A 21774-nucleotide genomic window follows, 5' to 3' on the forward strand; every position below is an offset into this window, starting at 1 on the left:
GAGACATGATTTTGTCCCCAAAGTGCTTACTACTTAAACATACAAACAGAAATACTGGAATTAGTTTATGATAAGCTAAATTATCGGGAAGGGCTGACTTACTTTAAAATATGGTAGTACTTCTCAGGTGTCTTACTGTCAGTACCTCTCAAATAAAAAGTGAGAGATTTTAATGTAAAGACATTTGAAATACAATGAAAAGGGGGAAGTGCCAGGCAGACAAGGATTTTTTCCCCCTAAAAACACTTAAGTGATTTAGGAATTTAAATGCAAGCGTGGAAAGAAGGTGAGAATGAGAAGATTTTAATAGTTTAGATTAGAAACAATACTATTCCATTCTATATTGGTTCTCATACCACCCTCATCACTATAATGTCTGAGCACTTTGTAGTAATTCATTAAGTATTGTGATTAAGATATGTCACATGTAGTCATTTCATCCCCTCATCTTTTCAGCCAAGGAGAGGCTTGATCCTTCATCACCAAAGTCAATGGAAGTAGTAGCAAGCCCGATTAATGCTACTGTGAGGAGGAGTAGTAGCACCTACATTAGTACTCTATGTAGTACCTACATTGTTTAGCTATTTGTGAATGCTCTCTGGTGTGGTTGTATCTGCATCACCCCTTTCTCACATAACTAAACACCAGCAAATTGTCTCTTCCTTGTTAAGGTTTTTCCAGCTACGTAGATTGTAAATCCCTGCTTTGTTCTGTTGTTTTGTTAAGTCCTGTTCCTTGAAAAAGAAACCTTCTTTTTGTTTTGTCAAAGGGGAGGGAAGTTTGGTTGACTACATGGGGGAGGAGTGGGAATTGGCCATGCACAAAGTACACAATGTACAGTGCATGGGAAATAAACCGAAAAATAGAGAAAGATACATTCTTTCATTATCTTTTCAGTAAGAGTTACTTGTGGGTACAGCAGGTTAAAGCTGTTCAGCCTGAAGTATGATTTTTTAAAATGATAGCATTCATGTAACTCTTTGCGAAAAAGCTAAAGATGCATCTCTGTTAGTTTGTTGGTAAATCTCTTATGGCAAACTCAATTTCATGCTGTTTTCAGGATTCAGTTGCCTCATTTAATGTACCAGCGATTTCCTTCTTCATAAACAGAGTATCCATTATCAGAAGTATGTTCAGCAGTCTGCAAAACAGAAGTCTCAGGCCAGTTCAGAGAGACCTACATTTCAAACAACCAGTCCCATACCAAAAAATATAGCTACATGAACAGTAATGGCAGGGTTTCCCAAACTTTTGATACCTGAGGCATGCTTTTTTCTGAGTTAAAATTGGTGGCATACAAAAAAAGTGTTTGTGTCTCTGTGTGCGCGCACATGCACACATTTTTTTAAAACATATAATGTAATGTATTCCTCTGCCAAAGGAAATCATACCACCACTGAGATGTACTGTTTATAAAAATGACACCAAATACATCTTTCTTTAAGCAAAGGATTAGTCTCAATACTAGTGATTCTCAATCTTTTTAGCCTTAAGGCACCCCTCCATAGCTTTTCTGAATTTCACAGCACCCCAGGTGAGAATCAGGGAGATGGATCTTTTCCTGAATTTAGATTGGAGGTGGGTAGGGCTTGAAGCTAAAAAAAAAAAAAAAGTTGAGAATCACTGATCTGATTGGTACCACTCAAGGGTAGCAGGGGCAGGACCTCAGCCTCTGCTCTTTCCATTGTCAGCCCCCCTCCAAACCCCTAGTCTGTACCTCAGGGGACAGCCCCTACTACTGAGGGTGCTCCTGCAAGGTTTTACATGCTGGTGACTACCCCCACAGCTCCTCCTGTTGGCTCTGGGAGTGTTGGAGAAATGGAGGGGACAAAGCAGGCTCTGTCTGCCCACTTATTTGCAATAGAGGGCACTGTTGGGAGTGTCAGGGGGCTGCCTGGGTGTGAGGAAGGAGGGAGGGGGGACAGCAGCAGCAGCAGTGGGAGTTCCTAGAGGAGCAGCCACAGGTGCTGCTGGAGTAGCTGGGACAGGTGCAGGGTGCCAGACAGGGGAAGGGAGCATTTACTTCCTCACACCTGGGGGATCTCATGGCACACTTCCATGGCTCTCATGACACGCTAGTGTAGTGTGCCATGGAACACCCTGGCTAAGTATAGACAGTCAAAAGCCCGAGGCAGAATCGATTTGATCTAGGCAGCTTCCCCTAAACTGCGTAGGTTGAACCGATAATGAACTGAACCGATGGTACATTAAATAAGGCAATTTGGAAAGGCAGCGGGAGGCCTGTACTGATCCAGGCCAGTAGGAAGGGGATGCTAGAGCACATCTCCCAGTCTGCTGGCCATTGCCAGCCCAGCCACATGCCCCCAACCCCCTATTGTCCCCCTACAGAGGGTTAATGAGGCCCCTGCCTGGGAGCTGGCCTGCTTTGGCAGAGCCTTCCTCTCAGAGGGTTTCCCCCAGCCTGGGGTCCCCAGCCCAGGCAGCCCCAAGGGGCTGAGGGCAATTCACCCCTCCCTCCCCCCTTCCCAGCTGCTAGTTGCTTCAACTGCTGCCATAGGAGGGAGGGAGAAGAAGTCCTCCCAGCTGGGTGCCTGCCCATGCAACCCAGCTTGGGGGCACCAGGGAGCCCCCACCTTGGGGTGCTTCCCCCTACCATAGCCCAGGGTCTCCCAGATCTGGTTTCCCTGCTCCTATGGAGCTGAGGAAAATTTTTTCCCTCCTGAACCCCACAGCTCTTGTCTTAGCATGCTGGGATGTTGGGGGACTGTGAGTTAACTTGAAACAGGAAGGGATCTGGGACCGAAGTTCTATAAACTGGTTTGACCTAAATCAGTTAAATCTGATACTACATCCAGTCAGGTGTATCTTAAACCAGTTTTGGCCATTTTGAAAGCAGTTTATGTGCACTGAACTTCTGTTCTGTTATGGGTTTAAACCAGTTTCCAACCAATTAAACCAGTTTATTTGCAACTTCTGTCCCTAGCCCCTTCGGGAATCACTGAGTTTGGGGAGGTAACCTAGGATGGGAACTTACAGTGCATCAGCTACTCTTCAATAACTAACTAAAGTACATGCTTTTACTCCATGGAATATGTAAGGTAGCTCTCCCTACTTTCTTTCAGAGATAAGTTATCTCCTGTTTGCAGTGGTCTATAAGCATTTATATGTTCAGTTACCAGAGCGTAGTTAATGTTCTGTAAGCTAGCACCTTAGGTCACCCCAGGGTAACTTGTCTGTGTAGCCATGTCCTTAGCTTGCTTTGTGGCAGATGCCACATCACATCAGCATTCTAGATGAGTCTTTTAAGGTTTCTTCCTTATTCAGTCTTTTTCTTTGAAACACACTAATTAGTCATTTAATTGACATAGAATGGAAGGGGGGGGGTTCTTAGTGAATTTCTTAAATTATAAAATTATAGGTAGCCAGCTACAAAATTTTGCTTCTGTTTTCAGAACATGGCCCTGAGATATGAATTTTGGTTTGCGGTGAAAGCTATTCCTTTAGGGTGAAACAATAACATTTTGGATGGCAATAATGCTCAATACCACAAATGCTTATTGCAGGTTTTCTGCCAGAGAGGCAACAATTTTCTAGCGAAAGCATGTACTGAGTTGAATTATAGAATCTTAGAAAATGAGGGTTGGGAGGGACCTCAGGAGGTCATCTAGTCCAACCCCCTGCTCAAAGCAGGACCATCCCCAACTAGATTATCCCAGCCAAGGCTTTGTCCATCTGGATGTTATAAACCTCCCAAGATGGAGATTCCACAAGTTCTGTGGATAGCCTTTTCCAGTGCTTTACTACCCTCCTCCTGAGAGAGTTTTTTGTTATATCTAACCAAACTTCCCTTGCTGCAACTTGAGACCACTGCCCCTTGTTCTGTCATCTGCCACTACTGAGAACATCCTCCATCCTAGCTCCTGAGAACATCCTAGCTCCATCTTCTTTGGAACCCCCCTTCAGGGCAGTTACCTTTTTTTTTTCTTAATTTTCATTATTCCTTAATTTCCTTTTTTCCCCTTTCTTTTTCTTTCTACATACATGTTTTTCTTTCTATGTAATTCAAAAATGGCACTTGTTTCATAGATCCATAGATGTTAAGGGCTGGAAGGAACCTCTCAAAATGTTCAGGTCCAGCCCCCCCTGTGCTTGGGCACGAAAGACTGCTGGGGTCAGCTGACCCCAGCAAGGTGAGCGTCCAGACTTTTTTAAAGATATCCAGAGTAAGTAATTGTACCATCTCTAGGGGGAGTCTATTGCACACCCTGGACACTCAAGTTGTAAACAAGTTTTTCTTTATGTCTAATCTAAATTGGTCTTCTAGAAATTTATGAACATTAGTCCTAGTCTTCTCCTGAGTAGCCCTAGTGAACAGATGTTCTTCCAGTCCCTGATATGCATCTCTTATAGCCTGCTTCCAAGTCCCCTCTGAGTCTTCTTTTCTTCAGGCTGAACTGATCCATGTCTCTCAGCCTCTCATCATATGGCTTACTCTCCATACCTCTAATCACATGCATAGTCTTTTGCTCTCAAGCTTCTCCACATCCTTCCTGAAGTGTGGTGCTCAGAACTGGATGCAGTACTCCAGCTGCAGCTTGACCAAGGCTTAGTAAAGCGGGAGGATGACATCCTTAGTCTCATTTAAGATGCATCAGTAGATGCATGCCAGTGTTTTGTTTGCTTTGCTGGCTATGGCATTGCATTGGTGGCTCATTCTATGGTCTATCAAGACCCCTGGGTCTCTTTTGGTTGTGGTGTTAGTAAGTGTAGGACCGCCAAGCCTATAAGCATGTTGCAGGTTGTTTCTCCCCATATAGAGCACCTTGCACTTCTTAGTGTTGAACATCATCAGGTTTTGGTCAGCCTGTATCCCTACCCTATCCTCCAGTGTGACCACAGTCCCCCATAATTTGGTGTCACCCTAGAACTTGGCTAGTCTGTTTTTAACACCTGAATTCAAATCATTAACAAATATGTTAAAATACGAATATGTTGTCAAAAATATAATACATTTCTCTTGAATAAAAATATGTATTGTTAAACAGTTTAATTTTACATTGATTGACTCACATGCCTTCCCAAATCTTTATTTCCTAACAACTTGAAATAAGATGAAGTTTGCCAAGTTCTTATTTTAATTTTAATCTAAACCTTCTGTTTATTCATGGGGTTTGCTTTTGAAGCCAATTTCCATTTTCTTTCTTTCCTTTTATTTTCTCAAAAGGTTTTTCATGAGAGACCGTGATTGTTAATAAGATCAAGGGGCAGATCTTCAGTCCTTTGGGCTTTTAGGCCTCTTTGGGCAGTTTATACCAGGAAAGATGCTGTTCTCCTAGCTCAGCCCTTCTACCTTTGATATTCTTTGAAGTTCTTCACTGAAGGCAGCCCCTGATGACAAACCTCTCAAGAGATTTGGAGAAGGAAGCCTCACAGTGAGTATGCTTCTGGACCCTCTTAGACTTCACTCTCTTAGGGACCACAGAGAGCTATATTCACATGTGACTGACTGGATGACCATGTATATCTACCCTGTCTTGTCCAGCATCCTCTCCACAGTAGGGATGGGCCATCATGTGAAGTAATATTAGTAGTCTGTTACATCTTCAATCTCTTGGTTCAGGTTAATATACATGGTTAAGGGGACAGCATTTCTATACTTTGTTGTATAATCTTGTTGGAAACAAAACTTTTCCCAAGAAATTTACTCCCAAGAAAAGGAGAAATTATGACCCCATGTGGATGCCAAAAGTCACATGCAGTTTATAATCATAAACATTCAGGTTATAATCAAGACTGAAAGATATTTTGCTAGATACATCTCTCTCTACTCTCCCTAAAGAACCCATAGCCAATTTCCAGTGAGTAAGAAGGACACATTTGTTAGTTTGTATAAACAAATTATAACATATTTTAAACTCGTGCTTCTGTCCAAACACATCACACAATTTTTTTTATTCCTGAAGGGTATTTTTTTGCTGCTTTTTCCTTGTGTATCTTACAGCTGCTTCCAAGGCTCTTTACATAACTACTGACTGAGAAAGCAGGACCCTTCTGTCAGTAAAAGGGCAAAAATGATAGTGCAGGAATGTGACCTCCAGTGTAAGCTTTACTAGTCAGTCTTTGTCTGTCAGATAGTGAGATGTTGTTATTTTACCAAAACTTTCAGGCAAAGAAGTTAAGATTTGGGCAGTTATACTTCTAACTGGTATGATCTCTCTAAAGACTCAAACATTGCTAGTATAAACGTCTTGGATTTAAAAGATAGATGTGTCCAATCCAAAGCTGTAAATGTCTACCCCATGTACAATATTGAACAGATTCCTTACCATTTCCCTGCCTTTTTAAACCTGTTTAACAATAGGATTAGACGATGAAAGAATTTTTCTCTGACAGAAATGTGTTTCAAACAAAAATAAAAACAGGCAAACTTGCATAATTCACACCATAAATATAGTACTTGCCAGATACTGAGTCTGTAGGCTGTCCATTGATTATATCTGTTCTTTTATTTACTCTTCTATTTAATGCCTCTCTCAGGTGACTCCAACTGGTCAGGAATATCATTGCTCTTTTAATAGCCTCCATACAAAATGCAAGACACATTAATGGGGCAGTTTCTTCTTGCTGAACAGTCAGTGTGACAGACAGATGTGTGTTCTTTCTGCTGCTAGAAGAAGAAAAAGGAAAATATTACTTCTGCTCATCTTTTACTGTGGAATGTGGAGGAAATTCTGTGGTTATATTTCTGTGATGAATCATGCAGATGGCAACCGATGCAGAGAATTTTTAGACTGAAGCCCCATCCTTAAATTGTAGCTCTATGCTCTTGCTCTTTTGCTCCAGGAGAGAGAACTAAGATTGCTCATGTTCTGTATTCTAGTCCACTTCTATGTACACCACAGATTAATACACTGGGTGATATTTATGTCTATGTACTTTAAACAACCTTAACTGAGTCGTATGCACAAAAAACATTACAACAGTTCTTTGATGTGTATTTTAGAGTTATCAATTGACAAGGTTTTATTACCAAAAGTAGGTAAGGTCAAAATTATGGAAGGCAGAATCAGTGCCAGCCATTTTTGGCTTAAGTCATAAATTAATGTGTTCAGAAAAGATGAGTTCCAGAAGCTCAAAAATGGATCTTTATCAGGGATCCTAGTTTTCTCTGTTTAAAAATCACAAATTCTCTGATGCAATTTTTAATAAAAATTGCAAATCCTGATTAAAACCCCTAAAATCCATGTTTTTCCATGATTAAAATGAAATACCACACCCCCTCCTCTATATTATATAGATCTATATTATATACATCTCTTTATATCTATATCTATAGCTATCTAGAGGTGTGTGTGTGAGTCTGTGTGTGTGTGTATACTGGATGCCCCATGCAACATTGCTTGCATGAAAATCCAATGAGCCAATTTTTGCTTGAAATAACATTTTATTGCACTTCAACAGCTTCACAACACTTCCACATATACAAAACCGTGAAACATATCACACTTCATTACTATAAGAACTTTACAACACTTATGTATATATTGCTACTCAAGTCAGCAGTCACTGCAAATTGGATGTTTTCTGGGTGGGAGATACTGGAAGCAGCCACATATAGCTGTCCATGGGTGAAGACAGGATCCTGAAAGAACACTCCTACTCTTTTTAATGTTTGCCTCTGGGCTTTATTGATGGTCATGCTGAATGCCACCTGCACAGGGAACTGTCAGCATGCCCATGTGAATGGAAATGTGTAGTCAGATGGCTTAGGTGCTCTTCGGGGAATTAGTACTGTTCTTTTTGATCCAACAATTTTTTGCCTCAGGTAGTCTGCTGTTGATGATGGATTGCACCAATAGCAACGTTCCATTGCACAGACCATCCTTAGGGGCAAGGTTTTGCAGAAGCATGATAAGCATCCCAGGCTTAAGGTGAAGCTGATGTGGAGGCAAACCTGACACCTCCTTGGAATTCAGGTACTGATGCCCCTGCTCTTGGGGGCAAGGGCAGCCACATGCAGCTAGGAGACACTGCCTGTGGTGGGGGCATGGCCAGGCTGCCTGGCATGGCACAGGAGCCCCAGCCCAGGGCAGGGGGTGCCACAGGCATCCCCTCCTCCTCTCTCCAGCCTGCACAGGGGCTGGACTCACTTTGCGGCTGCCTGGACGAGCAGGAGCCACCACAGCCATCATGGGCAGGATGGAGACTTCCTGGAGCCCTTCGCCCTCTTGCCAGCCTGCAAGAGAAAACCTGCAACTTCCTGTGTTTTTCTCCTTTAAAAGAGAAAATCTGTGCTTTTTTCCTTTAGGAAGAAAACCTGTATTTTTCTCTGTTAAAGGAGAAAATCCTCATTTTTCCACAGCAAACAGGAAACCTGATCATGAGGGTGGGAGGTAGGATGGGGCTGAGTGAGAGACAGAAAGAATACAGCTGTATCCAGACTACAAATCTTTGCTGCAAGTTTATTTGTTTGAAATATTATACCCTTACATGGCACTGAAATAAATGAAAAGCAGTGATCAAACATGAAAAGGTAACATTAACAGTAAATCTATTTTCAACTGGTCTGCAGATCTCTAAAGGTATACATACCTTCATTCTTGAAGTCCCCAGTATTTCTATTTACTAACTGCAGAGCTTATCAGATAATTCTGGTGCATAAAGATGCAACTTGTATATACAGTCCTTGAGATCTTTTAAACATAAATATCATTTTTGTACTACTTTGTAAGGAGATCAGGGAGTGACTGGACTGATTGCATGAGATGCTTTCTGGTGACTAAGTGGTGCGTCTGAACAGGAAGCATATTGCAAAAAGCTTAAGGAGAATTATAAATAGAACATGTTCTGAGAGAAAACCATTGCCAACAAAGCAAATTCCACTGACACATTACAACACAGATAGGACTTGTTCCATAAGGCAAGAATTTTTTCCAAGAAAAAAAATGGCTGCCCTTTTGTAAAAACTAGAAGGTGTGTTCAGCAAAGTTTTAATTGCTCTCATTTTCCTAGGAGCTTCATTTAAACTTCCAGGGGTCATTCATGTAATGGTTATTAAACTTTAAAACAAATCTTTTCTTGCAGCTGCCTATTGTGTTTGGAGCTCACTTTAAGGATCCCAGGAATATATTTTTGAAATCTATTCTTGATGAATTCTAAAATCCAAAAGTCCTGGGGCACTGCAGCTCCTCCAGGCTTAACTAGGACAGGGGGAGGTGGGACCCTAGCACCCAGTGGTGATTTAGAGGGGGCACCAGTATGTCCCCCCTGACCCCTGTCCCCAGGAGTCTTTGCTTGGCAGGCTTAGCCTGGCCATAGGGGCCTGGCAGGTGCAGACCCATGCCCAGTAATGTAGCCTGGAGGTGGGGTGTGAAATTATGTCCACCCCATCAAGGGAGGTTTTGCTATAGGAGGCACAGCACTGTGCCTAGAAGGGGAGAGGGGCAAACAGGGCATCAGGAGCAGCTCCCAGGGACTGCCTGTCTTCCAGCTGTAGCAGCCTAAGCCTGTGTAGTACAGTACAGTAGCAGCTGCTGCTTGAGTGAGGAGAGCCGCAGTAGGCAAGATTGTTCCCTTCATTCCCCTCCTTGCTCCTTGCCCTGTCCAGTGTGCAAGCATAATCCCTCTACACACATATCTCTACTTCAAGTGCTGAAAGAGTTCTCAAAGCCTCTGTCTCCAGGAGAGAGGATCCAGGTACCTCGCACCCTGGCCCCCTTCTCCGCACGCTCTGGATTGACTTGGTGTCCATGTCACAGTGGGAACTTGTGGTGGATTGACTTGTGTCTGGTGGGACTTCAAAAAATGTTCCACGTGGACAACAGGTCAATGTGCATTGAAATGAATAAGGCTAATCTGTTGTCCAGACTTAAAATAGAGCTATATAGCAGGCTGACCTGTTGCCTGGATGGGACTTGGAAAAATATTTGAGCCTCTGCCCATGAGCAAGACAGAATGAGGCATTATATTATTCCATATGTTTTCCTGGGACACTAAAAGTCCAGTTTAGGTTGTTACTCAGAGGTAGAACCAGGAAGACTATATCGATACAGAACAAAATTCCTCCATCACATCTGGAGATAAAATTCATCTTGGACACAATCAAACCCCACAGATGCCTTGCAGCCACACATCACTCACTCACCCTACCTGACATATTATCTCTTGCAACTCCTGCCTTCCATCACATGGCTCCTGCCAAGCCCTTGCTGCCTTTTCAGGACCCAGCCTGACTCCTGCTCATTCCCCCTGCTGCTCTAGCACCACCCACCCAGGTTCCCAAGTGCTTCTGTCGGCAGTACAGGTACCATCCTGATCACCCACCAATGGGCTAGATAAAATATCTTTGCAGCTGTATCCATCCAGTTTGGGACTGTGGGATTGGCAACACCTGTCCTAGGCTATTGCCATACTGATGATTTGACAGGAAAAGGCAATTTTATCATTGTTTGTGGGTAAAGTTATTATGTTAACATAGAGAAAGGTGTGGTAGTTTAGTGGCAAACCAAATTTAAAACTGTACACTTTTGCAGGAGTCCAATACAACACTCACCAAAGTTGATGTGATTTTTTTCACTGGCTTTGGATCATGTCAATGGGCAATAAGTTTTAGGAAGACAGAACACACTTCACATTCAGCTTATGGGAGACAGTCCAAGTCATTGTTCTCGGCTGGCCCTCTCTGGCTAGCATTCAGAACAGCAAGAGTGTAGAGATTTGTTATGCAGATCCTCTAGGCAGGTAGGTGCAAACTAAAAGACAAGAAAAGAAGAACTAAAATACAAGAAAGCCAACATCTGAAAAAGAAACCCAGTAACATGCAATAATATTAAGATGTTGTTGGCTTCAGGCAAAAATTTTTGTATTTACTAATACTGACTGAGAGATTCATTTTGTATAAAGCTATGTGAGCAATATACGTCAACCCTCATCAAGACAGAATCCAAGGATGAGGAAGTAGAAGGACTGTGGGTTAGGCTACATGGGGGGCAAGGAGAAAGGGATTTGGTGGTAGGGGTCTGCTACAGACCCCCACATCAAGGGGAAGAAAGAGATTCGGGGCTCTTGAGGCAGCTCTCGGAGACCATAAAAGCTTAAGAAGAGGTAGTCATGGGGGACCTAAACTACCCGGACATCTGCTGGGAGTCACAGACAGCAAAGTCCCACCGCTCACGCAGGTTTCTAACCTGTGTACAGGACCTCCACCTGACACAGGAGGTACACGGTCCCACTAGGGGGAATGCCATACTGGATCTGGTATTGGCAACGGGAGATGACATGGTAGGGGACCTCCAGATCAGTAGCCATCTGGGGGACAGTGATCACCTAATAATAGAATACACCATAAGACGTTGAGTGGGTAAGGTAACTAGTAGGGTGAAAGTGCTAGACTTTAGGAAAGCTGATTTCAATGAACTCAGGGGATTAGTCAAGGACGCACTGCAGAGTAGGAGATTTGAAGAAATGGAAGCCCAAGAAGGGTGGCTGTGCCTTAAGGAATCGATCCTTCGGGCACAAAGCAAGACGATCCCCGAGCGAGGCAAAAGAGGGAAAGGGGCCAGGAGGCTTCCCTGGCTGACCAGAGAAATCCAGGGCAGCCTAAGGGACAAAAGAGGAGCACATAAAAAGTGGAAACAGGGAGAGATCACCAAAGATGAATATACCTCCTCTGCTCGTGTTTGTAGGGAGGCAGTTAGACGGGCCAAAGCTACCATGGAGCTGAGGATGGCAACCCAAGTAAAAGACAACAAGAAATTGTTTTTTAGATATATAGGGAGCAAAAGGAAGGCCCAGGGAGGAATAGGACCCCTGCTAAATGGGCAGAAACAATTGGTGACAGACAGGGGGGACAAGGCTGAACTCCTCAACGAGTTCTTTGCCTCAGTGTTCCTAAGTGAGGGGCACGACAAGTCTCTCACTGGGGTTGTAGAGAGGCAGCAGCAAGGCGCCAGACTTCCATGCGTAGACCCTGAGATGGTGCAGAGGCACTTGGAAGAACTGGATGCCTTTAAGTCGGCAGGCCCAGATGAGCTCCATCTGAGGGTGCTGAAGGCACTGGCCGACGTCATTGCAGAGCCACTGGCAGGAATATTTGAACGCTCGTGGCGCTCGGGCCAAGTCCCGGAGGACTGGAAAAGGGCCAACGTGGTCCCCATTTTCAAAAAGGGGAGGAAGGAGGACCCGGGCAACTATAGGCCAGTCAGTCTCACCTCCATCCTTGGCAAAGTCTTTGAAAAAATTATCAAGGCTCACATTTGTGAGAGCCGGGCAGGACAAATTATGCTGAGGGGAAATCAGCACGGGTTCGTGGCAGGCAGATCGTGCCTGACCAATCTAGTTTCTTTTTATGACCAGGTTACGAAACGCCTGGACACAGGAGGAGGGGTGGATGTCATATACTTAGACTTCAGGAAGGCCTTCGATACGGTATCCCACCCCATACTGGTGAACAAGTTAAGAGGCTGTGACTTGGATGACTACACAGTCTGGTGGGTGGCGAATTGGCTGGAGGGTCGCACCCAGAGAGTCGTGGTGGATGGGTCGGTTTCGACCTGGAAGGGTGTGGGCAGTGGGGTCCCGCAGGGCTCGGTCCTTGGACCGATACTCTTTAATGTCTTCATCAGTGACTTGGACGAGGGAGTCAAATGTACTCTGTCCAAGTTTGCAGATGACACAAAGCTATGGGGAGAAGTGGACACGCCGGAGGGCAGGGAACAGCTGCAAGCAGACCTGGATAGGTTGGACAAGTGGGCAGAAAACAACAGAATGCAGTTCAACAAGGAAAAATGCAAAGTGCTGCACCTAGGGAGGAAAAATGTCCAGCACACCTACAGCCTAGGGAATGACCTGCTGGGTGGCACGGAAGTGGAAAGGGATCTTGGAGTCCTAGTGGACTCCAAGATGAACATGAGTCGGCAGTGTGACAAAGCCATCAAAAAAGCCAATGGCACTTTATCGTGCATCAGCAGATGCATGACGAATAGGTCCAAGGAGGTGATACTTCCCCTCTATCGGGCGCTGGTCAGACCGCAGTTGGAGTACTGCGTGCAATTCTGGGCGCCGCAATTCAAGAGGGATGCGGATAACCTGGAGAGGGTCCAGAGAAGGGCCACTCGTATGGTTAAGGGCCTGCAGACCAAGCCCTACGAGGAGAGACTAGAGAAACTGGATCTTTTCAGCCTCCGCAAGAGAAGGTTGAGAGGCGACCTTGTGGCCGCCTATAAGTTCATCACGGGGGCACAGAAGGGAATTGGTGAGTATTTATTCACCAAGGCGCCCCTGGGGGTTACAAGAAATAATGGCCACAAGCTAGCAGAGAGCAGATTTAGATTGGACATTAGGAAACACTTCTTCACAGTTCGAGTGGCCAGGGTCTGGAACGGGCTCCCAAGGGAGGTGGTGCTCTCCCCTACCCTGGGGGTCTTCAAGAGGAGGTTAGATGAGCATCTAGCTGGGGTCATCTAGACCCAGCATTCTTTCCTGCTTATGCAGGGGGTCGGACTCGATGATCTATTGAGGTCCCTTCCGACCCTAACATCTATGAATCTATGATGTTCCCAAGCATATTTTTTTTGTAAAAGCAAAAGTGGCCAAACTTCCAAAACCTGAGCTTATGATGAAGAAAATAAAAAAACCACAAACATACTCTCTACAAGAACAAAATGAAATGCACGGCTTGGCTTAAAGTACTTAACTACTGTACATTCAAGAAATTCCAGCACTATCAGTGTCTAGTGCAAATGATAAGAGCAGCTCTGGGGATTGTGAAAGAAAGCACTCCCTTAATTGAATTAATTAAAAAAGGAAGGTCATTTGAAATCTGGCAATTATTAAATAATGTTTTGTCTCAAAGTTTTAAAACAATCATTCTTTCTCACTAAGTTTGGCTTGAAATTAATCAAGATTTAATTTTAAATGATCTATGTGCATAAACAGGCTTTTTATACTTCCATGATAAAGTAGTTAGCTTTCAAGGATAAAAGTAAAGGGCCAGATTCTACTTTCTATGTCACCACTGTAACTGTGCAGTAGCTATCTGAAGCCTTTGAAGTTACTCCAAACTGACCCTCTTTTGTGGAATGTGGTTCATAGTTTACAGTTTGGATTGAAAGTAGTGCATCACAGTATTGATCAACAGGCTATATTCAAATGCAAATTCCAGAGACCAATACAGTTAAAGCTTGCTAATAAAATAGCAAAGCTACTGTATAACTGCAGGAAAGTACTGCATACACAGATCAAGGTGCGGACAGAGGAATAAGTTTAGGTCTTTAATAGCCAGTCATAGAACCATATTTGCAATAACCCATGAAGAGAATTTTAAAGAAATGAAAGTATTGTAAGCAATAGGGAAGGCTAATACAACAAGCTAATGTCTTAAGGTCCTGCTCAACATATTTCTCTTGGGAATGCAGTGATGTGGCAGTTGTTAGATGGCTTAATTTCAGCTGTTAGGAAAATGCACTTGTTCCCATTCCTTGCTTTCTCCCTAGAGCACTGTTATTGCCATTCTCGTAAGTTCAAAGTGGTTTTGCTTATCCTCCTACTGAGACCGTTGTGTGCAATGAGATCCTTCTTCCCTTCCATTGAAACCTGATGCTGCAACTTCTGAGGTCTATGAAAGGGCAAGAATGAGAAATAGATGCCAAATGCCCTGTTGACAAGTTTACAGGTGCAAGCTATTTTATTTTTTTAATTGAGAGATACCATTTTTTGAGTGCTGACACTGAGTCTAGAAGACCCTTTGCAGACTGCAAGAGTCTGAGAAAGAACTGTGTTGAGCTACTGTTTGTCTGCTTAAAGCTGCTTATGCAACATTTCAATATTAAGTTATAGTTAAAAAACTTCTTCATGGATTACCAGGAACAGTATTCCCAGTACTATGAGCCCATCTGGTCAGATAAACCAAGAAGAGCTATGCTGTGGAGAGGATAACTTCTGATAAACCTTGGTACTGCAAAGAGAGCTGATGGCAATTCAGTTGTATCGCTATTCCTTCCAGATACTAAACCAACACATGAAGGCACTATTAAGGAGCTCTGAACTTCTGGATGTGCATTTTTGGGCAAATGTAGACCCAAGCCCTGTGTTACTTGTAGTCTTTATACTTCCTAAAGTCCTATCCATATGATGTGGGGTGTTTAGACTTGATGTGTTCTGGCCACATTTCAGCTCTGGTGATTGCATTACAGCTACCTGATATAAAATATCTCTTGTGGTATCACTTGGACACATTCTGTCCTGAACTGTTGTAGTGCACTGTTAAACCATTTGCACTTGTGAAGTCACATTTCTGTAATGATGTTCTCTGCATATAGTTTGTATAGCAGTTATGTATGTAAAGCACTATAAATTCCTCTGGGAAAAGAGGCATTATATAACTTAAAGATCTTTATTATAATGTATAGAAAACTGACAATCTTGGAATGGAACCAGCTTTAATTGGGGAAAACTGAAGCTGAGTAAGCGTGAACAACCTAATTCTAGCAAGAGCTCAGGAAAGTAAATGCCTTAGGGCCCTATTTTAAGAAATCAGGGATAAAGGGGGTGAAAATAAGATTAAGCTATTTAGCAAAGCAGAATCTTTAAAGCTGCCATTGCTTGATACAGAAAAGAAGAAATCCGCTTCAGTAGATATTTTAGAAAAGTTATTTTATTTTCAGAAACCTTTCAAGAATATATATTTGAGCCTCTGTCCAAGAGCAAAACAGAATGCTGCTCATTATTCCACATTATTTTCCTGGAACACTAGAAGTCCAATTTAGGCTCTTACTCAGAGAGGTAGAACCAGGAAGACTATATAGATTCAGAAGAAAATTCTTCCGCCATATCTGTGCCAGCCTTTTTTTATCAACACTGTGAATATCAGTCACAGTAGATATAACACTATGCTGCCAGTGGCCTTCAGCATAGCCTGCAGGATTTCTCTGCACAACAGATGTCCTGATCAGTCTTATGTCTTTCACAGACTATATACTACTTTTTGCTGTGGCCATGATACTACCACTGTTTTCCCGGGATGCCGGTTTAGAAGAGGGGAAAGCTGGGACTATAGGGGAACCCCAGGCCAAACTAGAAGGGGAAGAAAACCCCTACTTAACATTCACAGGGGCCAGAAGGAGCAGGGGAGCACGTGCTGGAAAACCGCCCGCGCGGTTCATTAACCGCGCCCATATTCAGCTGGAGTCGGGTGACGTCAGCAAGAGACACCACCCGGCAGAAATAAAGGGCAATCCTGAGGGCACAGGGAGCAGGCAGGCTATCAGAGAGCCTGCAGGAAAACCCAAGGCGAGCAGCGCACACCCGCTGTGGCTGACAGCCTGGGACGGCGAAGGCTGCTGCAGCTGTGGCAGCGGCAGAGAAGCTGGCAGAGGAGCTGGCAGCGAAGCCGGTGGAGGAGCTGGCAAAGGAGCCATCAGCGAAGCCGGTGGAGAAGCTGGCAAAGGAGTCGGCGGAGGAGCTGGCAGAGAAGCTGGTGAAGAAACCGATGAAGGAGCCGGCAGAAAAGCCAGCAGAGAAGCTGGCAGAGAAAGCAGCAGGAACGAAGGAGACAGCTCGAGCGATGAGAGCAGAGGGAGCATCTAAAGCGGTGAAGGTGGCGAGCGCTGGGAAAGCCAGAGCAGCTACAGGGAAGCCAGGAGCCGAGGGACAGCGGGGAGCGAAGGCGATGGGAACAAGACCGGCAGGAACCCCATCTGGGATAGCTGCGGTAGAGGCGGCAGGAAGTCCCGAACTGGGAAGTCCAGTGGAGTTAGGGTGTTGACAGGAAGGCCCACGAGGAACCAGCCGTGGGTATAGGACCTCAGACGACCATAGCTACATCCCCAGATAGAAGCTGCACTAGAGGAGAGAGAGTGGAGCCCCGAGCAGGGACAAGCACCCAGATCTGGGGACACCGAGGCACTGGGGAAGCACAGGGCCCCACGGGTTGGGGCACTCTACTTTTCTTCTAGGCTCCTTCTCACCTGATGGTTGCACTCTACAGGCGATCATGGTGGTGGGTATTTCACGTGGTGTCACAGCGGGTATTAGAATAAGGGTAAAGGCGGCAGAAATTAAAGGCCTCTCAGCCTCCACGCCAGAGCCCAGCCCAGGACACCAGGTCCTGCTGCTGGGGAACAACGGGAAGTCTGGGTGAAGAAACAAGTAGGGGCCAGTGATAAAGAGAGGCTTGAAAACCTGAGGCAGATGGTGGCGTTTGGCCGGGGTATAGGGGAGGCCAGAGCCCCGTGAGTGCCCGCCGAGAGGTGTGACGGCCCTGGAGGCCCCCTCGAAGGAGACCCCCTCCACTGAGGATCCATCCAAAGTCATGGCAGGCGAGTTAAGGGGGTCTTCTGATGTCAGCCAAGGTACCCTCTGGGGTCCACTCGCAGGCCCGGGACAAACCAGATCCACTGCCTGGGCAAAGACCACTCGGGAACGCCTAATAGAGCACAGGTGGGCACACACTGAAATAAGAGGAAGCTTTGCCATTCACGTCAAGAAACATAGAAACGAGCCCTGTGAAAGGTAGGACAACTGAATGTGCATATTTCTATGGCACTTTGCATATTCCATTGCAACACAGCCATTTAACTCTGTCTCCACAAAACACTGGTGCAGAGTCAGTAATTTCAAATAATAAACACAAGGCAGAACTCATAAAACAACATTTCCAATTAAAAGTGTTATCAGTATATTTTAATTAGACTCAAATGTAAGCCCACAGAAAAGAACATTAGAAATGCAATTCATGTTTCTCATTGATGTATATGCCTATGGTGGCTGGGATTTCTTTAAGGGCCTAAAGTGATCAAGCTCTCAAATCCCTTTGACAGTTCCCAGCCACCAGTATTCTGAAGAAAGAGCAGTTGTGAATGTGTCACCAAAAATCCTGTCAATTTCTTTCTTAACAGTATCTCATAAAGATATAGATATTATCTGATAATGGAAGGATATCAAATCTCGCGTCAGAGTCAGGTTTGTTGTGTTGCAGTGAAATTTGACTTTATGTTTGATAAAAATATTTTTCTTGTTTATGGTTGCATTGTAATACTTAGAATGCATTTGGTCAGGGGTCGGCAACTTTTTAGAGATGAGGGCCAGGCATTTGCAACCTAGCAAACACTGTGGGCTTCTAATCCTGCTGCTCTGATTCTCTCCCTGCTCTGTGTCCCCCTCCATTTACTGGATGCCGCAGAATCCATAGCAAATGCCAATGGGAAATGGCAAATTTGGCAGCAACAGCATAGAGCAGGATTTTTAAGTAGCCGCTTTTATGTTCCCCTTTAAATTAGTGCCATCCTTCCACCACTGAGTTACAACTTTGCAGGCTGGATCCAAGCTCTTTGTGGGCTGAACCTATTCTGCAGGCTGTAGTTTGCCAACCCTTGCATGGCCTGATGATTCATTTTCTTGTTTTTAAGTACTTGGCCATTGGGGCCTCATCCAGATGAACACGGATGTGCGGTATGTGGCACCACAGGCCTGTTTGATACATGGAGGTGTGCCCCACGCTGCTACCTTGTAGCATGGGGGGAGGGGGGGTTGACCCCAGGAGATCCCAGGGTCAAAAAACCCATGGCAGGGTGGAGCATGTGGGGGCAATGTGCACCGTCTAAAACTGGAGCCTGGCCAGCTGGAGCCACACTCCAGCTGCAGGCCAGGCTTCCAGCTGCAGAAGCACTATGCCTGCAGCTCCCTGAGACCCCTAGGACCCCAGGTAAGGCTGCTGGGGGTCAGCCTCCCCTACCCCACCCACAGAGAACCTGCCACACCAGAGCACATGTAACAGAGGCGTTCTCCAGGGACAAGTAGCAGTGGCACAAGGTGTGCCACTGCTACTTGTCCACAGGGAAACAAATGGCTGCACTCATCTGGACGTGGCCTGGGAGTCTCTTGTTGCCACTTAGCAATCTTAGCTAGTTTTGGAACAAAAATTTTTTAAATTATATTTTATGCTGTCAGGGGACACAGCGTTGTACAATAGGTTAAATTACTGTAAATACCCAAGCATTTGCTGAATATTTTATGTTAACTCCCTAGAGATAGATAAGAAATATTTGTGTATAATACAACTTTTAATAAATGGCTTAAGATGCTTACTGGCCATTTCTGTACGTGAGAAGCAAGGTCATCCCTTCTCTTGTGCAGTGTAGTTCTCAGCACAATAGTTCTATACTCCCCACAAACTCACAAAGTAGCCTTTAGAATTGCTTATATTGCTTATTTACAGTAGAGAACTAGACAAAGAGTAAACCATTACGCTTTTAATACTACTATGTTTATACATTAATTCATTAACAGAGAAATGTATGTCAGGTAACATCAGATAATTAGACGTTAAAGACTCAGCGTGAGGCAGGAGGGAGGCTACAGAGACTGGGTGTATCCAAAATTGGAAATACTGAAATAAGACATATTGAAGTTTCATCCTAGAACTATGCAACCATACCTGAAAACTGAAGACACTGTTATTTATTGAGAAATAAGAATTTTCCAAGAGTATCACTGAAAACTATCTCTGATTTCAGGGGCGTATCACAAAATTCTCAAACTATCTACTATGTTATCTTGTCTAGTAACATTAGTAAAATTTTAAGAGGCTTCAGGGAGACTTTCTTCAGCATACACCCACAAAAGACATAACATATTTAGCTAAATACAGGATAAACTAAGATTTAATATAGTAAAATCAAAGTTACTGTAAACTGATCTTTGACTTTGACCGCAGGCTTCCCACAGGCAAGAAGTTAGTGTCAAAGCTATCTACTGGCTATACAAAGGGAATGCCTAATGTAAATTGAGTGACATTTCTGAAATTTTTCTGTTACTATTCTTGTATCTATGTTCTATGTTCCTAAACATTTTATAAACATATTTATTTATAGTGTTATAAATAAATAATGCTAATTTATTTATAGTGTTAACATAATCTGAAAAAAATATGGTTGGCTATTTTGCAATGTAGTGTAATTGAACCTATTCATATGCAATTAGTTGGCCTGCTGATTTGGTTTCATATTGCTTATTATTGTAATGAAAGTGAATCTGATTTATCAGCTATGCTGATTCAGGATTCCTCTCACTGGAAAAATTATGGTTAAGCTGAGCTCAAGCTTTTTTGATACTTTAAGTGGAATTTAAATTTCATTTTTGCCCTGCAAAGTCTTAAACTGAAGTGTAGTAAAATCAAATTACAGTATCTGACATGATTAGTACAAGCAGTACATTCTTTTTTTTACATTTAACATTCATTGTTTGAATATCAGTAGAGAGCAATGTTACTCATTTCATATCTTTAACAGTACTTTTTAGAGGAGGTTAAGAACACCAGTGTAGGAAGCAAATCTTATCAGAACGGTTGAGGTTGTCTGGTGGGTTTACAGTGAATCATTCGTCAGCGGATTTTATGTAGCACAGCTGCAAGGACTGGCTAAGCAAATAAGGGTCTGATACAAAGACAGTGCAAAGACAGTTTTAATTGCATGGTCTTTCTGCTTGCTTCAATAGGAGGATAAGCAGGTCTGGATCTTGCTATTATAATCTTTGCTTCTCAAAGTTGAGGTTACTGCAAATAACAGAACCAAAATAGGAACTAGGTTCATAAATACAAATTAGAGAAGTGGAAAATAAAATACCTGAGGAAGATAACCCTGAAGGCACGGAGATCTGAGATAATATAAAGAGAATCTTAATGTAGTACTTACTAGTTGCGCTAAGGAAAACATCTAGCTGTCTATATCTGGAACCAAAAATTTCTAACAGCAGCATGAAATAACACGTAACCTAAGGATAAATAAATTAATGGAGAAAAATATATTTTTATAGGAATCCTTTAAACTAAATGGATATTAACACATCTAATTGATAAGCCAGTTTGATTAGCTAAAATATAGTATGGAATATGTATTAGTATGGCAGTTGTAACTCTCTCAAAGAATTGAGTTCTTCCAGAATCAAAACCTTTTTCTTGACCAAATCACCAACAATAATACTAGTGTAATTTTCCTTAGCTGTTATTTATGATTCATAGATTGCAGTGAAATGCCACTCTGAAACAATAATTTTTTAGGAAATTGCTTAGGTGGTAATTTTCTATTCTGCTAAAATGGGAGTTATTTCAAAGAAAACCAAATATATTTTCTAGGACTTTGATGAAAGAAGTGTTTGGATAAACAAACTGCAGATTTTGAGGAGTCTGTACTGGAGGAATAATCTCTTGATGAGATTAAGAAAGAACAGTTATAAGAGTCTGATGAAATAAGTAAGTTAAATCAATACTGTATAGCATTATTGTCATGGAATAATTTTGTGTTCATGTTTGGTGGACTGGTATAGCAGAAATTTAATAGTTCTTTAAAAAAAGCAGCTTTGGAAGGATTTAACTATTGATTAATTAAAAGGTTCTAAACAGTGACATTTCCTAGATAGCTATATATATAGAATGTGCTAATCAAGCTTTCTAATGATCTTTTATCCCCAAAATGTAGTAGAAGAAAATACTTATATAAAATATTTAAAGCTGGGGGGGGGGAGGAGGGGGACAGTGAGACAAAGCAAAACCAAAAGCTGAAAAGCCTATGGCTAAAATGGAAAACAATGATTGGCGATTAAGACAAAAGAGAGCTAGGCATTTGAACTCACAACTGTAGCACAGACAACCGGGACAGTTTATCTGAGGGCACCCTTTGGAAGGAGATAGAAGCAGCTCAGGTGAGTGTATAAATACTGGCTGTTCCAGTGGAGATCAATAGAGGACAGCAGTAAAGCCCAAGTACAATTATTTCATAGCAGAAACAATAAAGTATGTGAAATCATAGAGGAAAATGTGGG

Source organism: Alligator mississippiensis, chromosome 2 (assembly GCF_030867095.1).
Source record: "Alligator mississippiensis isolate rAllMis1 chromosome 2, rAllMis1, whole genome shotgun sequence".
Classification (NCBI taxonomy): Eukaryota; Metazoa; Chordata; order Crocodylia; family Alligatoridae; genus Alligator; species Alligator mississippiensis.